We start from the raw sequence: 15,000 nt of genomic DNA, 5'->3' as shown, positions 1-15,000 counted from the left end.
GTGCAAGAATGAAATACACTTTCGCCCAGAGAATTTAATTACAAGATCTGTGTCTTTCAAAGGGAAGATCGGGGTCCTGCCAAGAAAGAGAGGAAACGGAGTCAAAGACACAAAGGTGCTCTTGTCAGCTGAGGCAGAGGAGGAGGAGGAGCAGCAGCAGCCTTTACCTCTCGAGATCAATGCCCGTCGATAACTGCTCCTAGGACAAGAGCCTTGGAGATGGATGCCCACCCACCCCCCCACCCCTGCTGCCCCAACTCTGACGCCAAGAACCCTCGACGGCGCAGCACCAGCAGTTCTTTGTGGGACCCTCGGCGCCGCCAGTAAAAGGGGTCGTGGTGAGAAAACGAAGATGTACTGACTGTGTGAGAAGAGCTTTCTAACACATACACACACACACACACACACACACACACATACGCACGCAATCATTTTTCGGCTTTTACCTGACTCAAAACAATGTTCGCTTGACTTAGGAACGAGGTTTCAAAGAGCTTAGCGGCCTTACCTGACAAATCATTAATCCAGTTCGAGTCCCGAGGAATGTTGCCGTGAAAACTCTACTACAAGGCGGAGTCAGGAATGAGCCCCCCATCAACCCCGCGCGTAGGGGCGGCAGCGTGAGGAAAAACTAACTGAAGGAGAAAAGACACCTCCTCCCACACAGAACTATGTCTGTCCCAAAGTTCCCCCATGAAAGTAGGAAAAGTAGGAGTAAATATATATATATATATATATATATATATATATATATATATATATATATATATATGTATGTATGTATGTATGTATGTATGTATGTATGTATATATACATATATGGTACCCTGCCTTCCCTGGACGTCCTTCTCACGCAAAATGGTGAGCGGTGAGAGTGAATGTCCGCAGCGGTACAAGGACATTACCATTGCTTCCTTGTACAGAAGAGCCCTTACCCATTGCTCTTCTTGGACGTCCACTCAGAAGGAGTTCGACCGAGCAACACGAATGTTAGTCAACAATGGACATTCCAATCAGGATTGCCAACGTGTCCTCCGTACTGTTTTAAACAAATGCTACGAGGGACTACAAGCTGTGGATGAAGAAGGAACCACTCACAGCCTCTTCTATAGAGCTTACCGGTCTTCCGCTTACCGCGAAGAAGAGAAGAGTGTGAGAAGTATCATTGATAGGAATGTCCAAGTTACAAACCCCGTAGACCGTGTAAAGCTGGTAGTGTACTACAGGAACAGCCGCACAAAGGACCTCATCATGAAGAACGATAGTTCACCACGCCCTGGTGTACAAATTTTCTTGCCCAAATAGGGACTGTACGCCCTATGCTGCTTACATAGGGCTGACTACTACCAAACTCTCCAGGCGCCTGAGCTATCATCTGACTCAAGGAGGTCCCAAACGTCACTTCCTGGAGAAACATGGCCAGCAGCTCACAGGTGACGTCCTTCGGCAGAACACTGTCGTCATTCAGAGAGAGTCTGACAAGAACCACCTTGCCTACCTTAAAGCTTTGTATATTGCTGATAGTAGGCCGTCTCTGAATTCCCACCAAGACGCCCCTACTATACTCCCAAGTATTAAGCCTTTCAGGAGAGACAAGCCCCAAGGCAAGACGGAAAACATCATGCTACAACCTCGAGGTAGCGAGGCTCGAGAGAAAGGACAAGCCAGCCAATGAGCGTACGTGGAAAACTGTCCCGCCCTCTCAACTATGAGGGGATGAGAAAAGGTCATCCCTCCAGCCAATCACACGCTGTATTTCTGCATCTTTGTACTATATAAACCCATGCATTTGTTCCATCTTTGCCTTTTGATCATTTCTCAGGGAGACTCGAAACGACAAGCCAATAATGACCGGAAAAGGAAATCTACTATTTCCTTTACCCCTTGCTATACAGGATACCTTCAGGAAGTTGGAAACTCTGAAGAAGAAATTTATCAGCGCTGAATTTGCAGTTGCTTTTAACCAAGCTTGCCTAAGAGAAAAGTATATATATATGCTGTATATACTTATATATATATATATATATATATATATATATATATATATATGTTTCATTAAAACTGATGGCTAGCCATCACTTTTAATGAAACATGCATTAGAGAAAAACTCCTGCCCAAATACACTGACAATATATATATATATATATATATATATATATATATACATATATATATATATATATATATACATAAACACACACATATAAATATATGCACATATATGCTGGTACATTGTGACAAGTTGATGAAAGTGGAACAGGAAGTCTTGGGTCTAGTTCCAAGTTTCTGAGTTTTTTCCTAACCGGTTTCGCTCTAAGCTTCTTCAGAGGAATGTGAAGAAGCTTAGAGCGAAACCGGTCAGAAATAAACTCAGAAGCTCGGAACTAGACCCGTGACTTTTTTTTCCACCTTCATACACATATATATATATATATATATATATATATATATATATATATATATATGTATACATATGTATATAGATTATATGAAATTATATATATATATATATATATATACACGAGTATACACACACGCATATATATTATATATGTATATATATAATATATATATATATATATATATATATATATATATATATATATATACATACATATACCAAGGCTTTTTTTTTTCCTTACAAGGGAGGTAGCCAAAAAGGAAAAGGCATAAAATCATTCCCACCCATTCCATCCCTGAATATACATTACTCCACACCCCTCCACCCTCCCTCTCATCTTAGCACCTTCTGGATGACGGGTCATCCCTGCACCTTGTCCACTGCCCTGGGTCAGAAGCAATGTTGCAAGACACAGCACATCCACAGCAAGGCCGCTTCATTAAATCGGCGACCACCCCTCTCCGTCCCCCCATGCATAAAGGAGAAGACGGGAAGAAATCTCTCCCGTCCTTCCTCAACAGACATTCCCCTCTTCCCCAAACCTCCCTTTACCCCACCCATCCACCTCATCCTAGGACGTCCCTTCATGTTCACTCCCTCCACATCTGCCTTCCATACCTCTTTTACTAGTCTTTCTTCACTCATTCTTTCCATGTGTCCAAACCATCCTAATATTCTTTCATCAACCCTATCTCCCAACTCCCTTTCCACCCCCGTTCTTCTCCTCACCTCCTCATTTCTCACTCTATCTAGCCTAGTAACCCCCATCATACTTCTCAGACACCTCATCTCAAACACATTCAAACTCCTTCTCTTTTCCTCTCTTATGTTCCATGTTTCTGCCCCATACAGTGCTGTTGGCACAATCACTCCTTCATACAGTCTCCTCTTACCATCCATTCCCAAATGTCTATTCCTCATTAGACTTTTTAATCCACCAAGGCATTTACTCGCTTCTCTCAATCTACATTCTACCTCCACCATCACTCCACCTTTTTCTGCCACATTTGCACCCAAGTATTTAAAACTATACACTTCCTCCAGTCGCTCTCCCTTAATGCTCACTTCCAGACTATTGCCACTTTCACCCCTTGTACATCTCATCGCCTTACTTTTACCCACATTTATCTTTAGCTTTCTTCTATCACACACTCTCCCAAACGCTGTCACCAACTTCCTCAATCCCTCCTCCGATCCTGACACAAGCGCAGTGTCGTCAGCAAACAACAGCTGGCTCACCTCCCACTTTTCTCCACTTTCTTTAACCATCTCCAATCCCTAACCCACTACCCTTGCATTTACCTCTCGCACTACCCCATCCATGTATAAGTTGAACAGTCAGGGCGACATAACGCATCCTTGACGAAGTCCCACCTTTACCTCGAACCACTCACTCTCTCCATTTCTAATCCTGACACAAGATCTACTACTCTCATAAAAACTCTTGACAGCTCCTAGAAGCTTTCCTCCTACCCCGTATATCCTCAAAACCTCCCACAGTGCCTTTCTGTCTACCCTATCGTAAGCCTTTTCCAGGTCCATAAAGGCCCAAAAAACATCCTTCCCCTTTCCTATAGCTTTCTCACATATCTGTCTTACCACAAAGATCTGATCTACACAACCTCTACCCGTCCTAAATACACACTGTTCCTTACCAAGTACTCCCTCTGTTCCTCTCCTAATCCTCTCAATCAAGATCCTCCCATAAGCCTTCCCAACTACATTTAACAAGCTAATCCCTCTGAAACTACTACATTCACACTTGTCCCCTTTTCCCTTGTAAAGTGGAACTATACACGCACTCCTCCGGCACTCTACCCTCTCTCCAGCAAACATTAAATAACCTCACCAACCAGTCCACCATCACTGTACCTCCTATTTTTAGACATTCTGTATGGCATCCATCCAGACCAGGTGCCTTACCTGCTTTCATCATCTTTACAACTGCCTTTACTTTATCCTTCCTTATCTCTCCTCCATTTTCCTCACTCATCACTCTCATTTTCTTAGCATTTCCCACTGCAGCTATCTTTCCCTCCCTATCCTCCTTCACATTTAGCAACTCCCTAAAATATTCTGCCTATCTTCCCCTTACTGCCTTCTCTTCCATTATCATCTCTCCATCTGCACCTTTTACCTTTTCTTCTCTACTTGATTCGCCTCCTCTTCCTCTCTTAATTTCTTTCCAAAACATCTTTTTATTACTTTCAAAATTTTCTGTCATACTCTTACCCCATTTCACATCTGCTCTCCTCTTTGCCTCCTTTACTTTTTGCTTTACTTCTCTTTTCTTTTCTTTGTACCTCCCATGTGACTCCCTCGTCCTATTTTGTAACCAATCTGTGAAAGCTTGCTTCTTCTCTTCTACAACCTTCTTTTTTTCCTCATCCCACCATTCACTACCCTTCCTTCTATTTCCTCCTGTCCTTCTTGTTCCACACACCATCCTTGCACACTTTGTGACTCCCTCCTTGAACCATCCCCATTCCTCCTCCACACCTAGCTCTACTCTATCTTTCACTCCCTCCCACTCCTCCTCCACTCTCAACTTACCTTCCACCAAAAAGTGATCTGATATTCCCCCACCCTCTCCCCTTAGTACATGTACATACTTAACTCTTCCTATCATAATCCTATTAACCACTACATAGTCCATTAACGCTCTATCTACAACCCTTCCCTCCACCACCCTCTCCCATGTGTACTTTTGCTTGACTTTCTTCCGAAACACTGTATTTGCTGTCATCAACTCTCTTTCTAGACACATCTCCACCATCAACTCTCCACTACGATTCTTTCCTGGAACTCCACATTTCCCAACCACTCCATCAATTGGATCATTTCTACCCTAGCATTAAGGTCTCCCAGTACTATAACATTGATATTTCTCCCTAAATCCTTTATGCACTCATTTAAATCTATCCAAAAAGCCTCCCTTTCTTCTACGCTCTTCTCACTGCCAGGCCCATATCCACTTACAAAAACCCACATCTCCTTTCCCATTTTCACCTTCATCCACATTATCCTTGAGGAAACCTCCTTCCACTCCACTACACATTTACCTATCTCTTCACTTACTAGTATAGCCACCCCTTCTCTCCCCCGCCCTCTCTTCACTCCTGATAACCTCCCACTTACACTCCCAAACTTACACTCACCCTTCCCTTTCAGTTTAGTTTCACTCAAAGCCAACACATCCATCTTTCTTCTCACAAACATACTACCTATCTCTTCCCTCTTACTCTCATCTGTACCACATCCACACACATTAAAAGACCCAAACCTTAGGGTGCTGGTCGGAAAACTCCCAGACCCTCTTATGACTTTGCTTTTTTTTTTTTTTTTTTTTTTTTTTTTTTTAGGAATGTCTCGTGTGGGGCTACAAGGTGAAGGATGCCTAGTCCCAATCCCCGTCCCTTTCTTCTCGCCTCTTACGATCCGAGTGGAATTACTTGGTGGCAGTATTTTTTTCCCCCACCACAGGGAAGGTAGGCGAAAAAGGAAATGAATATTCAGAGAAATTGTACAGGACAGTAACAAGGGGTTAGGGGACAACATAACGGAGGGACAGTCGTAGTGTAAAAGTGTCATAATTTCTCTATGAACACAGTTTTCCTCTATCACAGCCAAAATTATGTGTGACTCTGGTCCGTAGGGGCGCCCCATATAGACCCTAAAGTATCAACTGCATGCCACTTTGCCACAATAATATGCAGCCAATACCCCCAGACGGGTATATATATATATATATATATACATATATATATATATATGTATGTATATATATATATATATACATATATACATGTATATATATATAGATATATATATCATGAAAGTAGCAGTTGCCGACAAGACTGACGAGTTAAACACCCTGTGAGGACGGAGACCTTATTTGTACGACATTCCGCTTATTACGAATGTACTTGAAAAAACTGTGATAAGCGAAACGTCGTACAAATAAAGGCTCCGTCCTCACATGGTGTTTAACTCGTCACACACACACACATATATATGTATATATATATATATATATATATATATATATGTATGTATATACATATATATATATGTGTGTATATATACATGTATATATATATATATATATATATATATATATATATATATATATACATATGTAGCTCGAGCATACAAATATAATAAATTGTGCTCAACTTATATCTCTCTTGATGGCGCACTGAAACGTCTGAGCTGAGGTTCGAGCCCTTGGCTTCACTTCGTATCAGTTTCCGCATATGTCTCCGTCGAGCGCATTGTCAGTCTCGTTCGTGATGACATGGAATTAAAAGTAAAAAGTTAATGTGGTTGAAAAAGATATATATATATATATATATATATATACAGTATATATATATATATATATATATATACCTATCCCCCAGCTATCGTGCGTTCAGCTATCGCTTTTTACTGCTATCGCGCATACTTGAAAAGCTGACACAATTTCCATATCGCGTATCAAATTGGCTGCTATCGCGTGCCTCTAGCCCAAATTTTCATGTCGCGCGGCGCGCAGCTGCTATCATGTGCCCCCGTGACGTCACGGGCGGCGGCCATCTTTGTTGGCTTGAGCCGCACGTTGATTGGTCGAGGGTTTGTTTACATGTACAGGCCACCACACTGCTACTACACGGTGTGCTGTGTGTGAGTGTTGGCACGTGATAATTGCAACATTTTTTTGTAAAAATTATTTATTACTTGTTCTCAGGTCCTATTCCGTGAATAAGTGAGTACTACAGTACATATAGTATTCAATTTCGTTTTGAACACTTCCAAGTTTCTACTGTTCTTCACATTATCCGATAGCTTCCTGTGTTGTATGTACACGTGTGCGTAGTCTTGGAGCACATTTTTCAGTATTATTCTCATTTAATTTCAGCTGGTTCGCTTCCATCCATTTAGTGTAGTCACATCTGTGCTTCTTCATGGCCAGCAACCCTCCAAACCGTCCTCCTACCATTGCTGAGCGTCATTCAGCGGCACCTACGAGGGAAGTGAAGAACCGCAAGAACTTGACTTATGCTCAGAAGCTGGAAGTAGTCAAGTTAATTGATGCTGGCGAGACGAAGAGAAGAGTGGGAAAGAAGTTTGATATTAATGAGTCTACAGCCAGAGGCATTTACCAGAAGCGTGAGCACATCAAGAGTCATATGACCCTCGCATTCTCGGAGGCAGCCAGCAATGCCATGCGTAGCAGTAATTTGGTTTTACTGAAGACTGAGCGGCTACTAACAAGATATTTGGATCGGCAGGCAAAACGGAACCATCCAGTAGAAACACGTGAGATAATGGCAACGGCAAAGGAGTTGTAAAAGGGTGTTGCAATCATGATGGGCATTCAGCAACCGCCACTGTGTCTGGCGTCAAAGAGTCAAGAGTAAGGTGATATCAGGCGAGACAGCAAGTACAGACACTACGGCAGCACGAGAGTACCCCGCAACACTGAAGAATATTATTGAGGACAGCCAATACACTGCAGACCAAATTTTCAACATGGATGAGACCAACTTTTATTGGAAGACCATGCCACCTCGCACCTTCATCACTGTTAAGTCTGCCAAAGTGCGAGGGAGGAAGGCCATCAAGGAAAGGTTTACCCTCTTGATTGCAATGAACGCCTCAGGAACCTGCCGCCTGAAACCAACAGTTATTCATCGGGCAAAGCAACCACGCACCTACAAGCAAGACAACATGAAAAATCTCATCGTGCACTGAATGACTTCAAAGAAGGGCTACATATCGGCAAAACTGTCTCAGGACTGGATGAAGGAAGCACTTATCCCCCAGGTGAAGAAATATTGCAAGGATTATAACGTTAGATTTAATATTGTTACTCCTCGACAATGCCCCTGGCCACTCACCACTTCTCAGAACTGCACACCCTAATGTACAAGTGGAATTTCTACCACCAACCACGACTTCATTGATCCAGCCTCTTGACCAAGAAGTCATTTCTTTGATGAAGCTTGCATACTCCAGACAACAGTTCAGAATTATGAGGGAAGCCACCAAGGATGCCCAGCTAATGCGACACTTTCTTGACAGTGGTGGTGATGATGATGATGTTGATGACTTTGATGAAGTGGAAACTGACAGTAAACATGAAAAGTAAGTGCTCATGTATTGGAAAATTATAACATTAAGCAAGTAATTGATTTAATGATAGACTGCTGGAAAAATGTGACCCAAAAGACAATTCACCATGCATGGCGAGATGTGTTGGAGGGTTTGACGGAGGACCGACGCGGGAGAGTGGTAGGTGAGCCACAGTCAGTGCAGGCCGAGGCCGAGGCAGCTGCACAAGAGGCCCGCCAAGTTCCTGGAAGTGGTTTTGAGGACACAATAGAGGGTGAAACAGTGAAATGCAAGAGGTGAACGTCGTGTACCAACACACATGTTCCAGTGGTGACTGTCGCCTAAATTCTCGGTACATCGGCGTCACCACTACAACACTGTCAAAGAGGATTTCAGTGCATCTGCAGGACGGCGCCATAAGAAGACACTACCTGTACGAGCATAGACTCGCACTTAAGAGGCACCATATGGAAAGCACTACCACCATCATCGAAAGGAATAACGACACCAAAAGACTAAAAATGACAGAAGCGGTGCTCATTTACAATCAAAAACCCGCTATCAACATCCAGCAGCAGCCTGAAACGTCGTTACCAACCAGAAGGCAGAGAACGCATCCCGTGCGCTGATTGGCGGGCGGACGTTTCAGCTCTCCGCTCTCCGCCGATATATACCAACATGCGGCCAAACCGAGTCATTCTCTGTCAACAATTTAACCAGTCAACACCTCCTGAAGATGGCCAGTTAAGGCTGAAAGATGTCTAGAGGAAAATACCATGGACTTCAGTACTCTACTAAGAGATCTGCATCGAGACAACGGCACATTGGTGCGCAACATAGAAAAGAAATTCTATAAACAGAATAATGCTATCACAGCTGTTGACTTTAACAACGCATGCATTATTAATGGCCTACTTTCTATATATATATATATATATATATATATATATAGATATATATATATATGTATATATACATATATATATACGTATATATATATATATAAACACACATATATATATATACATATATATACATACATATATATATATATATATGATATACATATATATATACATATATGTATATATATATATATATATATATATATACATTTATATATATATATGATGTAAGCGGAATAGGAAACACAGGAGTCTTAGTCTTGAGTTTATTCCTGACTAGTTTCGCAGGTATGCTTTTTCAAAAAGCATACCTGCGAAACTAGTCAGGAATAAACTCAAGACTAAGACTCCTGTGTTTCCTATTCCGCTTACATCAACCTGTCAGAATGTCTCAATATATACATATATTTATATATATATATATATATATATATATATATATATATACATGTATATATATACATGCATATATAAATATATATATATATATACATATATATATATATATACATATATATATATGCATATACATATACGTATATATATATATGAATATATATATACATATATATACACATATATATACATATATGTGTATATATATATATACATATATATATATATATATATATATATATATATATATATATATATATATATATATATGCTGGTACATTGTGACAAGTTGATGAAGGTGGAAAAGGAAGTCACGGGTATAGTTCCGAGTTCCTGAGTTTTATTCCTGACCGGTTTCACTCTATGCTTCTTCAGAGGAATTTATATATATATATATATATATATATACATATATATGTATATATAATATAATATAATATATATACATATATGTTCATATATACATACACATACATGTCCTCCAATTCCCGTGGCTAGCTGCTACCGTGCTTCTCCTATGTAATCTGTATCACGATCTAAACAGCCAATGCGGTTCACTACACCCGCTTGCTGAGTGGGTGCTTCCATGTCTTTGACCCTGGTGAGGTTGTGATGTAGAGTGTTGCGTGGTTTCTGTGCTACCTGTATTTTCTTGTCCCGGTGTATCCTGGCCGTTACCTCTGATGCACTTTTAATGTACGGAACTGTGACCCTGTGTCCTGTGTGAGGGGATTGTGTTCCCGGTGTATCGTGTCCTCGGATAACCGTTGGATCGGAAAACGTCACGTAAGTACCTTTTCTCCGCCCTCACCGCATCTCTCATGGAGCAGATCTTGTCTGTTCGGTTCCATAACTATATTATTCAAAGACTGTAAAAATTAATTTAAATCCTTATACCAGATCACATTTGGTGGCAAAATTTCACTTAGTAATTTATTTTTAAATAATTCCATATAGAGATTGCTAAGGACTGGAGATAGTGGATTATCCATTGCCATTCCGAATTCCTGATAATAAAATTGACCGTTAAATTCAAATTTACAACCTTTAATATATAGTTTGATAAGTTCAATTATTTCAGTTGAGGGCAACGGAAGTGAGATTTTGTTTAAAAATTCAGTGAGGAAAACTATTAAATGATCTACTGGAACTTTTGCAAATAAACTAGTTATATCAAAACTGACAAGTTTAAAATTATAATATTTAAAATCTTAAGTTTATGAACTAAATTAACATTACTTTTTATGTTTGAATTGCAAATTGTGCCAACCAACGGACTGAGTAAAGACACTAGGCATTTTGATCAATTATATGAGATGGATTTCACTAAGCTAATAATTGGTCTTATAGGGTTTTCAGATCTGTGTGTTTTTACAAGACCATCCATATAAGGAAGAAAAAGCGTAATGGTCGAAAAACGTTTGATTTAATCGTCTTTTCCCTTTAACGCAGATTTCAGTGTCTTATTAAAATGGCTGTTTACCTTACTGAGAGGATTAGTATGAAGTTTAGTGTAAGTAATATCATCAGACAGAAGATTACTCATCTTAGCCAAATAGTCATCTCTGTTCAAAATAACTACCCACTTGCTTTATCTGCTCTTTTTTAAGACCTCTTAAAGCCTTACCTATCTGAACAATTAGGTAAACGTGGATTATTCACTGAAGCATAAACAATACCTTTGCAAATGTTCTTTTCCTCAAGAGATAAATCACTACATTTTTCAAATCTTGAAATCGATTTAACGATTTCAACATAGTCCAATTCCATATTTGAATAAGCAAAAATTAACCCGTAGCCAAGTGCAACCGAAGCATCCTCAATAAGTTCTTTATCCGATAAGTTCACTACAAAATTAGGATTAGCATTCTTTGTCCAGTCACTATTCTTAATCAAATCAGCTAACTTACAGGTCGTTGATAACAATAGTCCAACAGTATATCTTTCCAATCATCTGGGATAGTATTTTAGAAAGCTTGTTTATCTTTCTTGGTTATCCAAGAGGCTTCTTTGACTTGAATCTTCTTAATTTTTATGTGTTTCTTTAAAATGATGGGTTGGAAGTCATCAAAGGGACGGTCCGCCATATCCAAAAGACGTAGAGGCAGGATGGGTTTTGGCATCACTTGTTCACTGAGACAATTTTGTAGAAATTTCGATCGCAACTTTAGTCAGAGAAGAAGAAAGAGTTGTGATCAATGGAGACAGTCCAGGGTAAACCGAACAGAAGTTCTGGAAGAGGTGCGTGGAGTTCATAATCCAAATAAACAAAAAATCACAAAACCACGTGATCCAATAAATTGCTGATAACCACAAAGGAAACCGGAAAAGAAACTAGAATTCTCAAGTGCTTTCATGATGTTTCACATCTTCAAGGAAATAGAAAAGAAAAAAGTTACACATAGGTATGTAAGAGGTATGAAAATAAACTGGGAAATGTACAGACAATACACATTGAGAAAATGTAACAAACATTAAAATACATATAATCAAATTATTTTATAAAATATGTAATGTGATTGCAATTTTTTTCAATGATAAAATGATCTAATCTAAAAATACCATTGCTAATATTTTTTGTCATATAACTTTCAATAATGTTCCTATTGGCAAATGAATCACAAGACATCAATACGATGATCAAAATCTCTCTTATGAGTGAGTGCTCTTCGGATGTAGGCACCAATCGTAGAGTCCTTATATCTCTGAGGACACTCACTAGAACCATTAAGGTAGTGTCCAGGGTTTGTGGATTTATTGTAACTTCTGTGTTAAAAGAATATTCAGTTTGTTTCACTAGGATATCAAGGAAAGGCAAAGCTCCGTCAACACTATCTTCCATAGTGAAGGTGAGTTCGGAGGTCTCTTGTAGTAGGAGTCGTAGTTTTCAGCTTCACTAGTGTTCTTGGTCTTTACGAAAATGTCGTCAATGTAACGACAGTATATGTCTGGTTTCTCTGTTTTTCTGAATACTTCTTCTATACTGCCCATGAAGAAGTTCGCCATTAAAACTCCAAGGGGGGATCCCATTGCCACTTCATCGATTGGTGCCTACATCCGAAGAGCACTCATCCACTGTAGTACATGGAAACAAGTACACAATGAAATCGAGCGCTCCTCCCAAGTACTAATCAATAATGGCTTCAGTGAGACGGATATTAACCACCATACCAAGAAAATAATGGACGTCTGGTACAAAGATAATCAAAATAATCAAAATGTATAAGAAATTAACATCTATTATAAATGGAAACAAGTACACAATGAAATCGAGCGTTCCTCCCAAGAACTAATCAATAATGGCGCCAGTGAGAGATATATTAACCACCAGACCAAGAAAATAATGGACGGCTGGTACAAAGATAATAAAAATAATCAAAATGCAGAAAAGATTAACATTTATTTTAAATCTATATTCTCATAAGCCTATAAAGAAGATGAGCGTATAATGAAACATATTGTCAAGAGGAATATCAAACCAACTAACCCAGAGAAAATAATAAACTTGGTGATTTATTATAAGACAAGAAAGACCAGCCACTTCCTTCTTAAAAACAGTCCCCACCAAGAGAGAAAGGAACTTCAAAAATCACATGTCATCTATAGGTTTACTTGTGCACGAGGGAACTGTGAAGCCCTCCCCTCCACCTATATTGGCATGACGACAATGAGGTTATCCCGTCACCTTTTATACCACCTGACATTAGGAGCCCCTAAAAATAATTTAGAAGTCCATGTCACAATATTAACAAGAAACATCCTCCAAGAAAACTCCGAGATTTTGGAAATATGTACAGATGACAGACGCCTCCCAATTTTTGAAGCATTGCACATTAAAGAGTTGAGCCCAAATCTAAATATACAAACAGATGACCTTAGGGCCCTCCCAAGCATGAGACAAATCGCCACAAACCCAAGCACAAGACATAAATGGATAACACTTAGAATAAATGGTCAACACTTTCCACAGGATAAAGCATAACTTGGTCTCACTTTTCATACAGCCATGGCCCTCACCCAACACACAGTGGAAATCTCCCAATGAAGATGAGACACCGAACAGACTGATGGCTTCCATCTTCCGTTGCAGGATGTCAGCCGAGACAAAAACGCCACAATCCCAAGCACGTGACATTTCATCATTGCCTGAATTACCAGGTTACCTCTCCAGGTGACCGATGACCTCCCCTAATGAAGAGTAAGTACAGAAATTTAAGTATATAAAGTAATTTAAATTTAACATCGGAATAATTTTTATCCTGACCAGATAGAATATTTCTAAGATCTACTGAAGAAGGGTACTTGCATCCTAAATCGTGATATAGCAAACATGAGCACCTTCAGTGAAGTCATAAACCTCCTTTCAAAGGAACATAAGTCCATAGTAAGACAATGGAAAATACATTTAAGAAAATAATAAATGCACAATCAGCCATCACTTTCAATGAAGTATGTATAAGAGAAAATCTCCTGTCCATATATATTATTAATATATATATATATATATATATGTATATATATATATATATATATATATGTGTGTGTGTGTGTGTGTGTGTAAATAAATAAATAATATATATATATATTATTTTTTTCGTACCATCCTCCTGGTAGGTCCAAGACCTGTCAGTTACGATGCACCATTCTTCTCCATTGCTGTCTGTCGTCGTGATTGTGTGAATATATATATACATATGTATATATATATATATATGTGTGTGTGTGTGTGTGTGTGTGTGTGTGTGTGTGTGTGTGTGTGTGTGTGTGTGTGTGTGTGTGTGTGTGTGTGTGTGTGTGTGTGTGTGTGTGTATTTACCTAGTTGTACCTAGTTGTAGTGTGTGTGTGTGTGTGTGTGTGTGTGTGTGTGTGTGTGTGTGTGTGTGTGTGTGTGTGTGTGTGTGTGTGTGTGTGTGTGTGTGTGTGTGTGTGTTTTGTTAAAAACAACTGCGCATTCGGCGCTACAAAGCTTCTTAAGTAGACTTTCAAGTCTTCTGAACGTGGATTTCTGGTTATTACAGGACAGACGGAATAATAGATTTCCAGTGGACATTAGGAACTATAGTTGAGAAAGAATGTACAGACGTTTCGCTAAACGCAGTTAGCATTTTCAATGTAATAGAGAAAATGCTAACTGCGTTTAGCGAAACGTCTGTACATTCTTTCTCAACTAAAGTTCCTAATGTCCACTGGAAATCTATTATT

General features: G+C 39.5%; 1 protein-coding gene across 6 annotated transcripts in view; it reads right to left on the bottom strand.

The window, feature by feature from the left end:
- Positions 1–15,000, bottom strand: part of LOC143027304 (putative G-protein coupled receptor CG31760) — a 552,124-nt gene that overhangs the window by 462,749 nt on the left and 74,375 nt on the right. The gene's annotated exons all lie outside the window — the stretch shown is intronic.

Source organism: Oratosquilla oratoria, chromosome 1 (genome assembly GCF_046742065.1).
Source record: "Oratosquilla oratoria isolate Oo_2021 chromosome 1, ASM4674206v1, whole genome shotgun sequence".
NCBI lineage: Eukaryota > Metazoa > Arthropoda > Malacostraca > Stomatopoda > Squillidae > Oratosquilla > Oratosquilla oratoria.
The sequence above is the reverse complement of the archived record's forward strand: the minus strand, read 5'-3'. Positions and strand labels throughout refer to the sequence as shown.